Source organism: Pelophylax lessonae (genome assembly GCF_965119305.1).
Source record: "Pelophylax lessonae genome assembly, chromosome: 9".
Taxonomy (NCBI): domain Eukaryota; kingdom Metazoa; phylum Chordata; class Amphibia; order Anura; family Ranidae; genus Pelophylax; species Pelophylax lessonae.
Window position 1 is genome coordinate 201888040 of NC_138776.1, and position 21181 is coordinate 201909220.

Consider the following 21181-nt stretch of genomic DNA (forward strand, 5'->3'; position numbering starts at 1 on the left):
TATTTCTGCAGCTGAAAATCCACATCATACGTAAAACGCAGGAGCGTTACACAGGTGCCCCCAGGGAAAGCCGATTTTCCTAGGGGCAACCATGTGCGCTCGCTCCTGAGTCCCGCTACTGCGTCCATTGCCCCCCCCCCCCCCCGTTCCAGCGTCACTGAGTTTGATTGACAACAGCAGGAGCCAATCGCTCCCCCCTGCTATCAATCTGTCCAATGAGATAGTGGTGGGAGCTGCTGCACTTTTACACATAGAATGCATTAAGGTGAAAAACCTTAAGGCTATAGAACCACTTTAAAGGCTCAGTTCACCTGTCCCAAATTGCAATTATTATGGTCATCCAGTTTATAACCTCCCTGACAATGGTCCCAATTCCCTTGACTGTTTCAGTCTGTCTGTTGGGTCTCGTAAGCACCTTAGCACACCGCTGAGCAACCAAAGCCCTCATTGGTTTGTAGTTCCAGTATTCAATGTGCAAAAGTCTGTCATTTTAAAATGAAAGCAATCAGAGATGCCCTCCTTAAATTTCTGAAAGGCATTGGTCAATGCCGCTATTCCCCTATGCAAACCCACATACCGCTCAAGTGGATACCCAGCTAAATTTTACAAAAACATGGACTATCATTAAGCCCTTGCTCTATTTGTTTCATATTATTGTCACTGTTTTACTAGATTTAAAATCTCAGGCCTGGTACACACAGCCCCCTTAGTTTTAACATTGTATAAATGCTTTTCTGTTGCACGTGAAATAGCCTTGGAGGACCTCAATTACGAGGAACAACTACAAGCACTAAATTTATTCTCACTGGAGAAGAGACGGTTGAGAGGGGACATAGCGATTTACAAACACTTCAATAATGATCCCAGCGTAGGAAAAAAACTTCAGTCTCAGGAAGTGTAAGAGGACACGGGGCCACACAATGAGATTGGAGGAGAACCAGTTTTAAATAAACTATGCACTGTCAGCGGTGGTGTCAGCGGGGATTATTGATATTTTTAAAAGACTCTTGGACATGCATCTTTAGGAACACAACATACAGGGATATGGGAAATTAAATATGGGAAATGATTATAGACACTGACACACGTACACCTACACAGTTTGAATTGAATGGACTATTGTCTTTTTTCAACCTTACCTACAATGTAAATATGTACCCTATAGATGTATTATTCATCAAGCGAGAACGGGCAGCGATGTTGGTTTTAAGAGTTGGTTTCTGACCTCTTTATAATAAAGTCCATCTATTATTAGAGTATTTGTTTGATGTTTTTGTACTTTCCGAGCCGGGGAATGCCCAAAGGCTCTGTATTGTAATTTGTCTTTTACCTTAAAAATTCAATAAAAATAATCTACAAAAAGAAAATGTTAAGTTCACCTTTTCCAGAAAATAGCCTATGCAATAGAGGCCCCAGCAGATCATAAAAAAATGTTCAGCTTTGTAAAGTACTCATACCTGTACGCTATTTGGGCCCCCAGAAGCCCAAAACTCCCAGTTAGCTTGTCCCCATGTCCTGCTTTGGAAATAGTTTTCACATCCTAGCTGGTTGGTGTCAGCAGTTACCTCAGGTTTGTCATCTCGACTCACCTCTGGATTCTCAGTCCTTAGTCTGCCTTATGAATCTTCTGACCTTCTCCACTGCCCACCCTTCCCTTTGCTCTATTTTCCTTTAACGTGATTAATCTTTATGGGGTAATGTCACCCACTTTTTGGGTAGATGGTGATTGTTAAACTGTAGTTTGGTTGGTGTAGGATATTACTGCCTAAGCCTTGGTGACTAAGCATGTTGGACTGTTAAAGTGGGACTATAGGCAAAACTTTTTTGAGATTTTGGACAGAGCAAGGGAGGGTTTTAGCCTCTGTTAGATTTTTTTCACCATCTGTGTCCCATTTGGGAGATTTCCTTTGACTTCCTGCCCCATAGCCAAACAGGAAGTGAGAGGAAATCCCTGCTAATTAGAGGAATTCCTTGGGGACCCCCGGGTCACCAGAACTAGTGCCCCCAATGGAAGATTTCCCCTCTATTACTTTACTGGGATTTTCTTTTACTTTTACTTTCAATAATAATGGTAAACAGGACAAATAGAGAGGATAAATCTCCTTAAAGCGGAGTTCCGGCCACGAAAAAGTATTTTCAATAAAAATACCCCGGGACAGTCAGGGCTAGTATATTCCACAATGGATAGCCTCTGATGTGTCCCAGGTCGCACTTACCTTTTAGAAGAAATACTTACCTTGAAAATTTCTTCTCCAGCACTGCCATCTCGGATGTGGGCAGCTGAAGCCAGCGCGTCCTCTTCTGCGTCCTCTTCCGTGTCCTCTTCTCCCAGAATGCGCCTGCACCGGCCCCGCTCGTCACTTCCGGGGGGGGGCGCGCCATCCCTCCACAGCTTCTGGGCACGCCCAGAAGCTGTTTAGCAGGGAATGAGGCGCCCGCACCGGAAGTGACAAGCGGGGCCGGTGCAGGCGCATTGATTCCTGGGAGCGATGACGTTCAGCTCCCAGGAATCGATGCAAAGAGGAAGTGACGGCGCGGGCCACAGCCGCAGAGGGAGGAAGTGGAAGAAAGGTGAGTATATTTTTCTTCAATAACAAGGTAAGTACACAAAAAAAAATCGTAACTATCCATTAATTTTTCAGGTGACCAAAAGCAAGCGGATGGCCCAAAATCGATTATGTCGATTTTGTGGCCAGAAATCTGCTTTAACTGGGGCACAGACAACAATAAAAGTCGAATAAGTGTTCAAACACCTCTCCATTTTATCCAAAACTAAAAAAAAAATTTACCTTTTAGTTATATTTTATTTGTTAACAGGAGTTCTATTTGGTAATAAAAGTCAAAGTTTATTTTATAATTATAATTTACTTAAAACCAATAAAGGGGCCACAACCTTTAATGTGTGTTTATTTTAATAATTAGGTATGGTAATATGGTATGGTGAGTGTTAATGGGGTGTACAACCCCAATAAAAGCAATGGGCTGGGACAAGTTAAATACTGCCAGGGTGTTTAATCACTTCTGGACCGGAAGGTTTTCCCTCTTCATCACCAGGCCATTTTTTGCGATTCGGCACTGCGTTACTTTAACTGACAATTGCGCGATTATGCGATGCTCTACCCAAATAAAATTGATGTTTCCCACAAATAGAGTTTTCTTTTGGTGGTTTTTGATCACCTGTGCGATTTTTATTTTATGCGCTATAAACAAAAAAGAACAATATTTTTTTACTTTCTGCTATAAAAAAAAATTTAAAAATCAAATTGTTTTCATCAATTTACGCCAATTTGTATTCTTCCACATATTTTTGGTAAAAAAAAAATCCCAGTAAGCGTATATTGATTGGTTTGCACAAAAGTTATCACGTCTACAAACTAGGGAAAATATTTATGTAATTTTATTTATTTTATACTAGTAATGGCGGCAATTAGAGATTTTTAGTGGGACCACGACATTGCAGCAGACAGATTGGACACTTAACTGACATTTGTGACAATTTTGGGGGGACCAGTGACATTACCACAGTAATCAGTGCTAAAAATATGCACTGTTACTGTAATATTGACACCAGAAGGAAAGGGGTTAACACCAGGGAAGATCAAAGGGTTTAATGTGTCCCTAGGGGCTGCTTTCTAACTGTGTGGGGGTTGGGCTTAAGGAATGAATACAGGGACTTGAGTTCCTAAATAGGAGGAACACAGGAGCCCTGTGTTCATTGCTGACAGAACAGCGTTCTGCTGTGTTTACAACAGCAGACCGCCGTTCTGTCTCCACGGGGAGCGATTGCGGGTGTACGGCAGCAATCGAGGCTGCCGGACCTGCAGATCCGGTTCCCCTGTGGCGAATGGGAGCACCCACTCGCGGTCCTGACGTAGTTTTGTGGGAATATGTACGGCGGCTGATCGGCAAGTGGTAAATGATTTCGTTTTATTCTCCTAGATAGCACAGCTGATATACCTGTTCTTCCTATATTTTCGGATCGTTAGTATGGTGCTTTCAACAGCCGATTATGAATTTATGGACGACAAATACTGGATGTGCAGGCTATAAAATTTTTATCGTATGTGAACACAACGTCCCATTTTCGTTTAATCTGTAAAGTTTTTGGCAGAAAAAAATCGTAAGAGCAAGACTAGGCATGCTTGGAAATGAAAGAATACATACAAAACAATTTAACACATGACATCACTTCTGAAATTGTGATCTGTCGTACGAGAATTTTCATATGAAAGTAACTTGTTCACTTTCGATCTGAGACTAGCGTGCAACAAAAAACAGATGAACACCATTCTGATAATCTGATCGTGTGTACGAGGCTTTAAATTGGGGAAGGAGAGCGAAGAGGGATCATGTGACCACACAGCTGCGGTGTGAGAAAAGGTATTTAGCCTTGTCATTTGAAAAAAAAGACACACAATGTAGTTGATAAACCAGAGGGAATACCAGCAAAGTCCCAATGTACGTATATGTATTATTAAACATGATATTATACATTGATTTTTCATCACCTTTTAGCAGTGTGCTTCATTTAATGTCCGAATCTCCCTCCTCCTTTTTTTGACTTTACAAACACTTACAGTACAGTAGATGTATGGTATGTGTGTATGTATTTTTTATTACTTTATTTAACTTTCACTTTTTTAAATTTAGCTTCATTACTGTGCCTCTGGGTTACAATATACATTGGACTTACTTGAGAAGACATTAACCCATGATATCTCCCATGTGCTGTAAACAGAGAATAAGAAACACAGTTTCACTGATCTCCACTAACATGAACCTGGATCTGCTTGTTCACCTGAATGCAAAAACGTACTCCAGAGTTAGTTTTTCCTTTATTTTCTATTTGAAAGGCATCAGACAGCACAGAAAGTGAGGCAAAATTTCCAAAAACAGAAGTGTATTTATTACTGGTACTTATAGAGTGCTGTTAATTTCTGCACTTTCCATTTACACTGTACATTCACATCAGTCCCTGCCCTCATGGAACTTACAATCTATGGTCCCTAATTCACATTCATACATGCACATACTAGGGCTAATTAACCTACCAGCATGTCTTTGGAGTGTTGGAGGAAACATGCAAACTCTAGGCAGGTAGTGCTGTGGTTGGGATTTGAACTAATAACCCAAGTGCTAGCTAGGCGAAGTGCTAACCACTCTGTCAATGTGAAATATAAATATGTTTTCAGTAGGTCAAGGAAGGGTTGGAACCTCTGTCATTTTTTATTGTGTCTGTGTCCCTGTTGGGTTAGGTGACTGTCCGTGTGACTGGTGTCCCTCAGGACATGAAATGAGGGGACATTTCCTTCAAGGTAAAACAGTGAGTCCCTATGATACGGTCTATGAAAATCTTTGAAAAGTTTGTCTATCGTTCATTTCTCCAACTCTGCGTGCCTATTTGCAGCCACATTTGAAAAATGTATTGCCAAATAAAGCTACATATTAACCACTTAAAGCGGAGTTCCGGGCACAAAATCAATCTTTTTTTTTTTGTGCCCGTCCGCTAGTTCTCCTTCACCTGAAAAGGAATTGGATAATTAGGTTTTTTTTTTTTTTTTTTTTTACTCACCTTGTAATTGAAGATCGAAAATACTCACCTCAGTGTACTTCCTCCCTCAGCGCCGCGGCTCCGCCGTCACTTCCTGTCTTGCGATGATTCCTGGGAGCTGAACGTCATCGCTCCCAGGAATCAATGCGACGGCACCGGCCCCGCTCGTCACTTCCGGGGCGACGCCGCATTCCCCTGCTTGCCCAGAAGCTGTGGAGGAATGCGGCGCCGCAACAGAAGTGACAAGAGGGGCCGGTGCAGGCGCATTCTGGGAGAAGAGGACGCGGAAGAAGACGCAGAAGAGGACCGCGTCGGCTTCAGCTGCCCACAAGAGAGATGGCAACGCTGTGGAAGAAATTTTATAAGTGAGTATTTCATCTTGCAGGTAAGTGTGAACCGGGACAGATCAGAGGCTAGCCATTGTGGAATATACTAGCCCTGACTGTCCCGGGGGTATGTTCACTGAAATATGTTTTCTGTGCCCGGAACTCCGCTTTAAGCCCCGGAAGATTTTACCCCCTTCCTGACCAGGGGGTATTTTGCGATTCGGCACTGCGTGACTTTAACGGACACGTGCGACGATGTTCCTAAACGAATTTGACGTCCTTTTTTCCCACAAATAGAGCTTTCTTTTGGTGGTATTTGATCACCTGTGCGATTTTTTGATCATGCGCTATAATCAAAAAAAGAGCGACAATTTTGCAAAAATAACAATATTTTTCAAATTTTTTTTATATGAAATCCCCCCCCCCCCCCAAAATGTAAAAATCTAAATTTTTTTAAATTTTTGGCCAATTTGTTTTCTGCTACCTATGTTTGGTAAAAAAAAAATCACAATAAGCGTATTTTGATTGGTTTGCGCAAAAGTTGTTGCGTTTACTAACTAAGGGAAAGATTTTAGTCATTTTTGTTGTTTTTTTTTTTAACGAGTAATGGCGGCGATTTGCGATTTTTTTGCGGGACTGCGACATTGGGGCGGACAGATCGGACCCTTGACTGACATTTTTGACACTTATGGGGTTACAAGTGACATTACTACAGTAATCAGTGCTATACATATGCACTGTTACTGTAAAAATGACACTGGCAGGGAAGGGGTTAACTTTATTGGAGAGGGAGGGGTTAAGAGTGTCCCTAGGGGCGTGCTTCTAACTGTGCAGGGATGTGGCTGTGTGTGTAACAGCACAGATCAACGGTCCTACATAGCAGGACCGTTAGATCAGTGCTTTTACACAGGGGAGAGTGACAGGTGGCTTTGTTTACACTAGCCGCCTGCCTTTCTCCCTTCACAGCGGACGATCGCGAGTGACCGGTGGACATCGGGTCCACCAGTCACACGCACGGAGGTGTCTGTGAACGAGCCGAGGCAGGCGTGCGCCTCTGGCGGTGCGCGCCCGCCCGCTATTGGTGTACCGGTACGTCACTTTGCCTGGCCGGGGCTGACCGCCGCAGTATATGTACTTGCGGTGGTCGGCAACCGGTTAAAGCAACACTTCATTGACCAGACGCCACCAATGTGCTCCTGTGTAAATTTCTCACAGAACAGTCCACTCAGCAGACTGCATGCAGAGGAACTCTAGATCTATTCCTGGACTAATGATGGAATTGTCTCACTGTCTGTGAGGATCCATTCATGTAGATATTCTGCAGGAGGGCAAGTGCAGCAGCTGGTACAGTATTTTATCGAGAGTATTTTTGGACCGGATGGAGTGTGAGACCAGAGGAGATTTGCAGCATATACTACCCCAGAGGGGACCAGGAGTGACGGGAGGAAGAAATACCAATAAGAATATTATCATATGCTATAGAATTTTCAGCATCTGGTAAGAAGCCCTTTTTGAGAGGTGTGGGAAGAGAGTATATATGTTTCCTATCATGAGGGGTCTATTCTCTGGAGGTGGCTGCCTTTTTGCCCTTATTTTAAATCTGCTGGTAAGAAGCCAACTTGCTAGGTGGAGGGATATTGAATTGTCACATCAACACGGGAGCACTGTTTGAATTGTATCCAGCAACAAGTTCTTGCACGTTTATCTTGCACTCAAGGCTTTGGACTTTGAACTGGAAATTTGTTTTGGACATTTTCTTAGGGGAATTTGCACAATATTTTATGTGGAGCACATATTTATGAATGTATTTTTCACTTTGATGAATATTTGATAGATATTTTGTATACTGTCATCTTATTTATTTATTTTTTGTCACTAAGTTATTTCACTTGGGAATGACACCTAGTATTTAGCGCACCAGACTAATTTTCACAAGTCCACTCAGCACGCCAAAGTGTGTGATGGATGTCTGTGGTACAAAGTTTCTGAGTTCTGGTTCCAGGGCCCTCAACAGATTCTGAGCAAAGAGGCACTCCCAGAAAATGTGCAAAGCAGTTTCCTCATGGATGAAGGGGCAGTGCCTGTATCTGCTCAAGTTTTTGGCAAGCATAAATGTCCTTAGTGGCAATCCCCCTTGGATTGCCTTCCATGCCAGATCATTGTGCCTGTTGGTAAGTCTCTTCTAGCTCACAGTCTAATGTCCAACTCATACTTACACTTCATTACCAAAGGAATTGGGATGACTGCCTTTACACGCACATCAACTTTACTGCATCCCAGTCTTAGGGCCCTTTCACATGGGCCGTCCAGTCAGGTCCGCCTGTCAGTTTTTCAGGCGGGCCTGATCGGACCTTCCAATTTCCTCTATGAGAGATCCTGCTCGCAAAATCCAGACAGATGGTGGTCCTATTTTCCATCTGGCGAAATGGATCAGATGAAAACGGACAGGCGATCCATTTCCATCCAATTTTCCCATAGAGGAGGGCAGGACTGTGTCCCTATCTGCTCTGCTCAGAGGGGCTTAAAGGAGCGATCCCCTACGGAGCAAGTGGACTCCGTTGCACGGAGGCGCCTGTGTGAAAGGGGCCTTAGTCTGCAGGGTTCAATATTGAGTTAGCTTTGCATCTATAACAGGTTCAACTCCTCTGGAAAGGCTGTCCACATGGTTTAGGAGTGCATCTATGGGAATGTTTAACCATTCTTCCAGAAGCGCATTTGTGCTTTGTGCAGTGGTCCAAATCATTTGGTGGAGGGAGGATTATGGTGTGAGGTTGTTTTTCAGGGGTTGGGCTTGGCCCCTAAAGTGGGGTACACACTAGTAGAAAATCTGCCGAAAATTTCCGCCCAAGGTGAAATCGTCAGATTTTCGGCTAGTGTGTACACAACCTTCAGCAGCCGATGCCGACATTTTCAACGAAAAAAAAACGGAGGGACAAACGCCAAAATTTTTATCGTCCGTCCCCAGACAACCAATTTTTGTTTAATGTTTATGCAGTACGTCCGTGAAAAATCGGACTTCACACCTAGGTGTTGCAATAAATCATGTGTTTCAATTAGAATGACATCCCAACACACAGAGTAGGAGGTACGCTGGCATGCACTGTCAAAACAAGTGCAGTTTTAGTTCATTTACCAAAATTGCCAGCATATTCTGAATAAACCTAACCCGCTGGCGGCCCCCTTCCTCTCCTGCATTTACCGGTGCCCGGGAATACGTGGCGTGGATGAGGCACAGATGAGCACCCTGACATGGCATGGATGTGGCATTGATGTGGCACGGATGAGCACTGACGTGGCATGGATGTGGAACGGATGAGCACTGACGTGGCATGGATGTGGCACGGATGAGCACTGACGTGGCATGGATGTGGCACAGATGAGCACTGACGTAGCTTTGATGTGGCACGGATGAGCACTGATGTGGCATTGATGTGGCACGGATGAGCACTGAAGTGGCATGGGTGTGGCACGGATGAGCACTGACGTGGCATGGATGAGCACTGACGTGGCATTGATGTGGCACGGATGTGGCACTGACGTGGCATGGATGTGGCACGGGTGAGCACTGACGTGGCATGGATGTGCACTGATGTGGCATGGATGAGCACTGACATGGCATGGATGAGCACTGACGTGACACGGATGAGCACTGAAATGGCATGGATGTGGCACGGATGAGCACTGATGTGGCATGGATGTGGCACAGATGAGCACTGACGTAGCTTTGATGTGGCACGGATGTGCACTGATGTGGCATGGATGAGCACTGACATGGCATGGATGAGCACTGACGTGGCATTGATGTGGCACGGATGAGCACTGAGGTAGCTTTGATGTGGCACGGATGTGCACTGATGTGGCACAGATGAGCACAGATGTGGGATGGATGAGCATGGATGAGCACGGATGTGGCATGGATTCAGGTTCAGGAACGGCGTCTCAGAACTATACAACCACTTTGCGGCCGTATTTTTACAACGGCCGGTCGGAAAGTGGTTTAATTGTCATCTATGGGGATTTTTGGACACCATTGTTTTTGGCAATATCGCAGGTGCACGCAATATTAGGACATGGAATATTTGGTATCTATTTACTTGATGCAACCTCATCTATTTTATTTTACCTAAAAATGGGTATTATATAGTGTGGTTTTGCACTAAAATTGCAACCATCACCTTTTTATTCTACTTGTCCTCTGCTATCAGAAAATATATAATGTTCTGGGGGTTTAAGAAGTAATTTTATTGCCAAAAATTAGGATTTTTACATATATGCAAACAATTAAAAAATATTGTTCTGGACCCGAACTGGAAAAACATGGATGCTCGACCAAAATAAATGTGCATATACTCAAGGAAAGATATTTTATGAGAAAAACCTTGCAAAGGCCATCAACACACCTGCCATTTATTACCCAGAACTGGATAGTGATAAACACAAGAAGTGTTTTTTTTTTTCTTTCTCTGAAAATAATCAGTTCATGGGCACTATTATGAGTGTTTAGGAGAAAATACTATATTTTATTAAACATTATAGAAAATAGTCTATACACAAAGTAATGTGAATTGAAATACCTTTTTATTACCCATTATTACACTGTCCAGGCTACAAGCCTTAAGTCTAGGCACTGTAGCCACTCCTGTGTTTGCATTAACTTGGCCCAGCCATTTTCACACCTCTAGAAGCAAGGACAATGCCAAATTTCATGAAGTGTTTATTGACACTGTCTAGATGGCACGCAGCAGCAATGTTGTTGTCTGGAGACACCCATTACTAGCTACTTAGTTAATTGATTGCCAGTCATTAGAGCTAATTAACATATGTTTTCCGCTTTGATACCTCTTAATCATATGTTTGTATGTAATCTAATTGATGGTGAATATCATACTCAAAAGTCAGAATAATATATCATTAAATAACATTTATTTATCCAATATACAGTGGATACAGAAATGCACACATATCACAGCAGTAGTTATTTTAACAAGCAGGGTTTGTAGTAAAGTGTACTGTTTGTCAATAATTAGCAATTTAATTGCCATTTAATATGTCTAATGACTGTATTATCAAATTATCTAAGTGCTTCAGATTGTAACGATTTTGTAGAATGGAAGGTTTCATGTACAAGCTTTTATTGTCAATGCGCTAGTAACATATGAAATAGTTAAGTAATAAAAAAAAAAACTAAAAAAAAAATCCAAATAAAAAAGGTATATATTACTAAAACTGAGAACTAGTTTACCTATGATGTTATAATCATAGGAAACTATCATATGCAACACATCAAACTGATCCTTAGGTAGGTTAAACAATTTGCTTGCTCAATATATTGCTAAAATGTAATGTCCAGTACTGAAATAAATCAAAAAAGCAGGTCATCACTAACACAAGCTTCTGTCCAGCATGGCTGAAACTCATCTAGGAAGTTTTGCAATGAGAATTCCTGATATGCACTTGTACCAGGCTCAGAGGCTGAGGCACAAGCGGATGTGTGTTCTGGACTTTGTGTCTCCAGGGGGCTTTCGACACGGGCAGGTTACTGCTGGGAAACTGTTGTGGTTTCATATATGGCTGGAACTGTGTCTGGATGATGTCACAGGAGTTCCGAAAACAGGATGGTGCTAAAACACCTGTTGCCTCACAATAATTTGGCCACATATAACTGAAAGGTTGGGGACCTGCCAAACTGTTCATATGCAAGTGGATCCATGTCTGCAGAGGAAGGGCACAGGTCTTGTAGGTATCTTCATATTTCTCAGTATATTCCACCCCATACAGTTTTCTTTCTGGCTGGGCTACTTGGCCTTTTTGGGAGATCTAAGTAAACTGTGGTCTTTCAATATCATGTAGCCGATCCTCTTCTTCCGGACTAATTTCCTTATTCTTTCTGGCTCTTCGGTTCTGGAACCAGACCTACAAATATGAAAAGAAATGGTCTATTTCTTCCTTCAACATAGAATGCATCAGCAGTGATGAGGCACATTTTCAATGTGTAGAGAATTGCTAATAGCTATTAGGGGAAAGCCCACAGTCCATACTTAACCACCGGAGTATTTTGCTGTCTTACGTCCAGGCCACTTTTTGCGATTCGGCGCTGTGCGATTTTAACTGACAATTGCGCGGTCGTGCAACGCCGTACCCAAACAAAATTTACGTCCATTTTTTTCCCACAAACAGAGCTTTCTTTTGGTGGTATTTGATCACCTGTGTGATTTTTACTTTTTGCGCTATAAACAAAAAAATAGCGTTTATTTTGAAAAAATAACATTTTTAACATTTTTTTATATGAAATTCCCCCCCCAAAAAAATGTAAAAATCAAATTTTTTTTACATTTTTGGCCAATTTGTTTTCTGCTACCTATGTTTGGTGAAAAAAAAAAATCGCAATAAGCGTATTTTGATTGGTTTTCGCAAAAGTTATTGTGTTTACTAAGGGAAAGATTTCTGTCATTTTTGGTGTTTTTTTTTTAACGCGTAATGGCGGTGATCTGCAATTTTTTTTGCGGGACTGCGACATTGCGGTGGACAGATCGGACCCTTGACTGACATTTTTGACACTTTTGGGGGTACCAGTGACATTACTGCAGCAATCAGTGCTATATATATGCACTGTTACTGTAAAAATGACACTGGCAGTGAAGGGGTTAATTTTATTGGAGAGGGAGGGGTTAATGTATGCCTGGTGCTTACTGACGTGTGGGGGGGGAGGTGACTTTGTGAGACAGGGACAGATCGGATGTCTAGCTATGCTGAACACTCCGATCTGTCAGTCCCTGTCACTTAGGAGATCCGCCCGCTCTGTTTACACAAGCGGGCGGATCTCCTCACTCGATTCCCCGACGATCGGGGCAGAGCAGCGGCGATCGCCGCTGCTCCTCCCCTGGCCCGACTCCCGCTGTGAATGAAAACAGCGGGAGCACGCCTCCGGCGGCGCGCGAGCGCCGCCTACAGGGGGAGGAGTCCAGCGACGTAGGTCTACGTCGCTGGACGGATCGTGCCACTTTGCCGCAGTACGCTCAATGTGAGCGGTGGGCAAGTGGTTAAAGGATAAGTCCACCCTAAAACTAAAATCCCTGCATCTTTAGACATCCACGATCTAACATAGACCTATCTAGCCCTCTAAAGAAGAATTCAGTATACATACTTTATTTTAAGCCAATCTGATTCAATCTTAGGCAGAAGCTCTGCAGAGGACATGGCTAATAACGGCTGTAAAATGAACGAGGAGTGACGTCACCCATAGACTTACTATGGGGCTTCCTTTGTTGGATGTGTCCTCTGCACCCGCCTCAACAGCGAATCTACTACTGACAGCTCAGCGTGGGATCGAGTTGGATCGGCTTAAAAAGAAACTTTTTACAGGGTTAGATAGGTTAGTGTTGGATCGTGGATGTCTGTAGATGGAGGGATTTTAGTGTTAGAGTGGACTTCTACTTTAAAATGAAAGAACACAACTTTTTTTTTTTTAGTTTTGGATTAAGTGGAGGAAGGTTGGAACATCTCTCAAATTTTTACTGCTGGATGAGTCACTGTTGGAAAGACTAAATGGTTACCATTTTCACCAGCACAGGAAGTGAGGGGAAATCTAAAAGTTTGCAGAAGTAAAGAGGCAGTTTTTCCAATAGGATAGCTTTGGAAGGTAGAATGACCTCATCCTTTCTTGCCTCTGGGACAAAAAGTAAGGGGAATAAATAAATAAATCCTATGTCAAAGCCTTTACTAAGTTCATATTACTTATAAAAGACCAATATTAATGGATTGTTGTCATACATCATAAAACGTCAAACTTACTATTTAATCAATGGAGCATGTGCACTACCACAGATCTGAGAAATGCAACAGCACTAGCCCATGTTTTTATTCTCATTATTCTCATGACAGCCTAATTCTTGGTTAATACAATAGTGAGACAGAACTGTAGCACTAGTCATTGGATGGTGGCATGTGCCTTTGTCCACGGAAGAGTCTTCCAGCACTGGTGACTTTATTTTACCCAGCAGTAAACATCAGCACTGTGGACATAACAGAAACTAGTACTGTAAAAAAATATTGAAGTTGCCATTATTCCCCTTCATCTGAAAATGCTAGCCTCTGACACAGAAAACTCTGTCACTGACCTAGATCAAGGATGCAAGAGTATAGTCTGAAATCATTAACTACCAACTTATTCTGGGTAAATGACTTAACATATTGAAGCCAGTGGAGTAGCATGTCAGCCAAAAGACATTTTTCGGAAAAGTCTGCAATGGAAACTTCCATATTTGGCTTAGCACAGGTTTCCTTTAAGTTGATAACAAGCTACATCTGTGAAGAGACAGCTGTTTATTGGGCCTTTAGAGAAACTTTGTCTAAATGGTATAACTTATCCAATCGGCTGAATTTACAGAAGGTGTAGCACATTTAAGTAGCTACAAATATTGTCATTGTAACAATCATTCTGATTGCCAAACTATCATAAACAGAAAGTCACCCTGAACTTGCACTAAAGAGGATATAAATATGAGCTCCATACCTGAATTCTGGATTCATGTACACCTGTGAGTTGGGACAGCTTCTCCCTCACTGAGATGCCTGGATAGGGGTTGGTTTCAAAGGTTTTAAGCAACAATTCCAGATGGGATCGGCTGTAGACAGTACGCCGTCTCCTGACTTTTCCAGTGATGGAGCCCGTGCCATTTGACAGAACACGATGCTTATCTAAAACAAAGCAAATTCCAAGTTAGTTACAATATACACTTGAAAAAACAATCAATATTAATGTGCAAGTAAATTACAAGCAATAATACAAATAAAAGCGGTTTGGAAAAATCTGATTATTTATCTATGTGACTTATTTCTCCAATGAACTCACCTAAATTAAAGCGGAGTTCCGGGCACAGATGTCATTTTTCAATAAGCACACTCCCGGGACAGTCAGGGCTAGCACATTCCACAATGGCTAGCCTCTGATCTGTCCCGGTTCGCACTTACCTTTTAGAAGAAATACTTACTTATAAAATTTCTTCCACAGCGTTTCCATCTCTCTTGTAGGCAGCTGAAGCTGGTGCGGTCCTCTTCTGCGTCTTCTTCTCCCAGAATGCGCCGCACCGACCCCTCTCGTCACTTCCAATGCGGCGCTGCATTCCTAAACAGCTTCTGGGCATGCCCAGAAGCTGTTTAGCAGGGGAATGCGGCGTCGCCCGGAAATGACGTGCGGGGCCGGTGCCGTCGCATTGATTCCTGGGAGCTATGACGTTCAGCTCCCAGGAATCATCGCGAGGCAGGAAGTGACGGGGTGAGCCGTGGCTCCGAGGGAGGAAGTACCCTGAGGTGAGTATTTACGATCTACAATTACAAGGTGAGATTTAAAAAAAAAAAAACCTAACTATCCAATCCCTTTTCAGGTCATCCAGAATTAGCGGACGGGCACAAAAAAAAAAAAAAAAAACAGAATTTTTGTAAAATCTTACCTGTAAAATTCCTTTCTCTGAGTCCTCCGACAGTCGCCGCCTCTTCATATTCGTCACAATGGGGTTATGACCTTTGCTCCGTAGGAGTAGCTAGGCAACAGAATATGTCAATATTAAGGCTTTTAACATATCCCACCCCCAGGGGGTGGTCCCCTCAGTCAAAAACCTCCTACTTCCTGTATCCATACCTCAGTTTCAGTGGAATAGCAGTAGAGTATACAACCAAACCCCAAAAGAGGGGCGGGGGCGGCGACTGTCGGAGGACTCAGAGAAAGGAATTTTACAGGTAAGATTTTACAAAAATTCCGTTTTCTCTTACGTCCTCCGACAGTCGCCGCCTCTTCATATTCGTCACAATGGGGACGTCCCAAAGCAGTGCAAACATGAGGGGTGGGAAACGCATTCGCGCCTAAGGCAACGTCGTCTCCACATCAGAGAAAGGAACCTTACCAAGGGAAGGAAACCAGCTGGGCAGCATGAAAAAAAGGTGCTCAACAGGAGCAACAGCCCAGGAAAAAACAAATAACCTAGGGATAAAATTATATCCCAAACAGCCAAGGGCCCAAAACAAGGGACCCTAAGGAACTGCCGCACTAAGAACCTTGCGGCCAAAGGAAGCATCAGCCGATGCCTGAACATCCACCTTGTAGAACTTCGTGAAGGTGTGAACGGACGACCAAGTCGCCGCCTTACACACCTGGGTCACAGAAGCCCGATGATGACAGGCCCAAGACGTACTTAGAGATCTGGTAGAGTGCGCCTTCACAGGCATAGGAGGAACTTTTCCCTTCAAAGCATATGCCTGTTCAATGGTCCGTCTGATCCATTTGGCGATGGTAGAAGCCGACGCCGCCATGCCCTTCCGAGGACCCTCTGGAAGGACAAATAAGGAATCCGACTTGCGAAAAGAGTTAGTCGATTTCAGGTAAACCCTGATCGCCCGAACAACATCCAGGGAGTGCAAATCCACCTCCTTCGGATGCTTAGGCTTCGCGCAGAGCGAAGGTAGGACAATATCCTCATTGAGGTGAAAATCCAAAATCCTCTTCGGAAGAAAAGAAGGGTTAGGTCGCAAGACCACCTTATCCAAGTGAATGACCAGATACGGAGACCTGCAGGACAAAGCTGCCAGCTCCGACACCCGGCGAGCCGAAGTGATCGCCACCAAAAAGGCAACCTTCTTGGACAACATGGACAACGAGATCTTTCTGATCTGTTCAAAGGGAGAATGTTGTAACACGGACAGAACAAGATTCAAGTCCCAAGGAGGCAGGGGTTCCCTCCTAGGAGGGACCAGACGTCGCACCCCTTGGACAAAAGTGCTAACCAAGGAGTTAGATGCCACAGGACGTTGAAAAAGAACGGCCAAAGCAGACACCTGACCCTTGATCGTAGCCAGCGCCAAACGCTGGTCAACACCCGTTTGAAGGAAGGACAACACCCTAGACACCGAGTACGTGCGAGGGGAATGCCCCCTGGACTCACACCAGGCAAAATAGGCCTTCCAAGTACGGTAATAGACCTTCCCCGAGGAAGACTTCCTCGCGTTGATCAAAGTGTGAATGACCTCAGGGGAGAGACCCCTATCCCTCAGGACCTCGGTTTAAACAGCCAGGCCGTCAAAGCCAGCGACTGTAAAGCAGGATGGAATATCGGTCCTTGAGACAGGAGATCTTCTCGAAGAGGCAGACGCCACGGGGCGTCGACCGCCAGATTCACGAGGTCTGCGTACCAGGACCGGCGAGGCCAGTCCGGTGCCACAAGAATCACCGTGTGCGGTTCCGAGTTCAACCTGCGAAGAAACCTGGACAGCAGTTGAATCGGTGGGAATGCGTACAGCAGTCGGTATTGATGCCACGGAGCTACCAACGCGTCTGACGCGTCTGCCCGAGGATCGCGTGTCCGTGCCACGAACCTTTTCACCTCGTTGTTCAGACGAGACGCGAACAGGTCCACATCTGGAAGACCCCACTTCGCGCACAACATCTGGAAGACATCCAGGTGAAGTGACCATTCCCCCTGGTCCAGGGTCTGGCGACTCAGATAATCCGCCTGCCAGTTCTCCACCCCCGGAATGTGAACTGCCGTTATCGCCGGGACGTGTGTCTCGGCCCAAGACAGAATGTCGGCCACCTCCCGAGCCGCCCGGGCACTCCTGGTGCCCCCTTGGTGGTTGATGTAGGCCACCGCTGTGGCATTGTCCGTCTGCACCCGAACCGGACGGCCCTGCAGCCTGTCCGTCCAACGTCGAAGGCAGAGATTTATCGCTCGTAGTTCCAGAATGTTGATCGGAAGAGAGGATTCCTCCACCGACCAAGTTCCCTGGGCGGACAGAATGCCCAGAACACCACCCCAGCCCGACAGGCTGGCATCCGTGGTGACCACTGTCCATGATAGAGGACGAAAAGACTTGCCCCCCGACACCGTTGGGGACTGGAGCCACCACAGAAGATCCCTCCTGGTGCGATGACTCAAGGAAATCTGGAGTTCCAGAGATTGTGGTCGCCGTCCCACCTGGACAGGATCTCCGCTTGGAGACCCCGCGTGTGAAACTGGGCGAAGGGAATCGCCTCGAAAGCTGAGACCATCAATCCCAAACAGCGCATGCACGTCCGGATGGACGAGCACGGAACGTCCCTGAGGGACCTGACCTCTTCCTGAAGAGACCTGAGTTTGTCTTCCGGTAGGAAGACCCTCGCCTGGACTGAGCCCAGAATCATCCCCAGGTAGGGAAGACGAACCGACGGGCACAGCGTCGATTTTGGAAAGTTTATCGTCCAACCAAACTCCTGCAGAGTCTGCATTGTGACGGACAGGTCTGACACCAGACCCTGGTTGGTCGCTGACCGAACCAGGATGTCGTCCAGATACCCCAGGACAGAGATGCCCTGGGCTCTCAACAAAGCCAGAACCGATGCAAGCACCTTGGTGAACACCCGTGGAGCCGAAGCGAGCCCAAAAGACAGCGCCACAAATTGGTAATGATCCTCCGCAATGGCGAATCGAAGGTACCTCTGGTGACCCTCGAAAATGGGGATGTAAAGATACGCATCCTTCAAGTCGATGGAGGCCATGAATTCCCCCGGAACCAGGGCAGCCACCACCGACCGCAGGGATTCAATGCGGAACTTGCGAACCCGCACAAAGCGGTTCAGAGCCTTCAAGTCCAGAATCGGACGCACCTTGCCCTCCTTCCTGGGCACGGTGAACAGATTGGAATAGAACCCCCGAAATCTGTCCCGGTGAGGCACCGGAACCACTACTCCCTGAGCCCGCAGGTCCCGCACCGCCAGGTGCAGATCCCGCAAACGCTCCGGAGACAGTTGAAGATTTGAGGGAAAAAATCTGCTCTCCAGCCGAGAGAGAAACTCGATCTTGGAGCCAGATCGAACGATTTCCTGAACCCACCTGTCCCGAATACGGGCCAGCGAGGGTTGAAGAAAACCGAGCAAGCGTCCCCCCACCCCAGAACCGGGTGAGGGCGCCCCTTCAGGCCGCACTGTTGTGGGCAGCGGATCCAGACTGGCCGGACTTCTGCTTACCTGTCCACGGCTTCTTCTGGGAGCCTTGGCCTTTGAATGGCTTGCCCTTATGGTGCGACCGAAAGGCACGAAAGGAACCCTGAGAGGGCCGAAAAGAAGCAGTCTTCTTACCAGGAGCCGCCTTAGCCTTGTGGAATTGGGGCAAGAGCGTGCTCTTACCACCCGTGATCCCTTTAATCAGTGTATCCAAGGAATCGCCAAAAAGGCGAGATCCGTTATAGGGTAGATTAGCCAAGGTCTTGCGCGAAGACTGGTCCACAGACCAACACTTCAGCCAAATCAGGCGGCGTGACAACACCGCCACACTGTGCATACGTGCAGCCAACGGTACTATATCCAAGTCCGCATCACACAAATACATGACACCCTGATGGATTTGATCCACCATAGCCATCGTCTCTGGAGGGGCAGAGTCAGCCACCAGGACGCGTCTAAGCACCTGCGTCCAATTTGCGACAGCCTGAGCTGCCATAAGTGAAGCAAAAATAGCTTTGAGCATAGAACCGGTAACCGAATAAGTATGACGGGTAAGAGACTCCAGCCTCCTGTCCGTGGCATCCCGGAACACCGGCGTATCCTCAGCAGGAATTGCAGTAGACTTATTCAAAACCGCTACCGCGTGATCCACCGGAGGTGGCACACACCAACGTTCATCAGTAGTGGGCGTGAAAGGATAACGCAGCTGTGGGATTTGTAGTCCTGTGTTCAGCCATAACTGGACTCCTGAGTCTCTCACAAGCTGCTAAGGGCGATTATGGGAGAGGCTATTTAATCACTTGCGGCAGGTTGGCCCTGTCCCGCGAAATGACATAGCTGTACGTCGTTTTGCGGGACCGCTAGTGGGGGCGCGCACACGCCAGTTGACTACAGAGGGAGCCAAGCAGTGGGTCCGGTGGCTGCGATGTCCACTAGGCACCCGCGATCGTTTCCCATGGAGACAGAGCGGCGGTCTGCCGTTGTAAACACAGCAGACCGCTGTTCTGTCAATAATGAACACAGGGATCCTGTGTTCCTCTTATTTAGGAACACAGGTCTCTGTGTGGGATGGGCTTGCTGAATAACCACACAGTTAGAAAGCACCCCCTAGGGACACATTTAACCCTCTGATCGCCCCTGGTGTTAACCCCTTCCCTGCCAGTGTCATTAGTACAGTAACAGTACAAATTTTTAGCACTGATTACTGTAGTAATGTCACAGGTCCCCCCAAAAGTGTAAAAAATGTCAGTTAGGAGTCCGATCTGTCTGCCGCAATGTCGCAGTTCTGCTACAAATCGCTGAACGCAGCCATTACTAGCAAAAAAAATAAAAATAAAAAAAGACATAAATCTTTGCCCTGGTTTGTAGACACAATAACTTTTGTGCAAGCCAATCAATATACTCGTATTGGGATTTTTTTTTTTTACCAAAAATATGAAGCAGATGACATATTGGCATAAAATGATAAAAGAAAAAGGGGATTTTTACATTTTTTGTATTGGGAATGTTTTATAGCAGAATGTAAAAAATATAGTTTTCTTTTTTTTTTTTCAGAATTGTCGCTCTTTTTTTGTTTATAGCCAAAAAATTTAAATTACAGAGGTGATCAAATACCACCAAAAGAAAACTATTTGTGGGGGAAAAAAAGCACATCAATGTTATTTGGGTACATCGTCACACAAAAGTATAACAGCCCGGAGTTTGAATTTTTATAGTCTTTATTAGGGTTGAGCGGATACCTAGATGTCCGTGTTCGACGGGTTCGGCCGAACTTTAAAAAAAAGTCCGGGTCCGTGTCCCGGACTTTTACCGAACTTTTCCCGGACACCGAACCCCATTGAAGTCAATGGGGACCCGAACTTTAAGGCACTAAAATGGCTCTAAAACACCAAAGGAAAGGGCTAGAGTGCTGCAAATGGCAGCAAAACGTAATTAAGAGCATGGCAAGTGCTCTGCAAACAAATGTGGATAGGGAAATAACTTAAAACAACAAAAAAAAACAGAAAAATAAAACAATGTTCTTCTTCATCTCTGAAGGACGAGGCCCATATGGAGTAGGAGGGAGGTTGAGGTGGTGGTGGATGTGGCGGTGACATAGGCGTGCGCACAGGGTGTGCTGGGTGTGCCTGGGCACACCCTAATCACCTAGGGCACATAGCATTGCCAGTGAGGAGATGGGAAAGATCTCCCTGGGACCTGCTCTGCTCTATTTCTCCTTGCCTACAGGTACATGGCCCCGATACATTACTCTCCCTGCTGGCAAACACATGCATGTGTATTTCAACTTTGGGGTGCACACCTTAATGCAATAGGCTGCGCACACCTATGGGCGGTGTA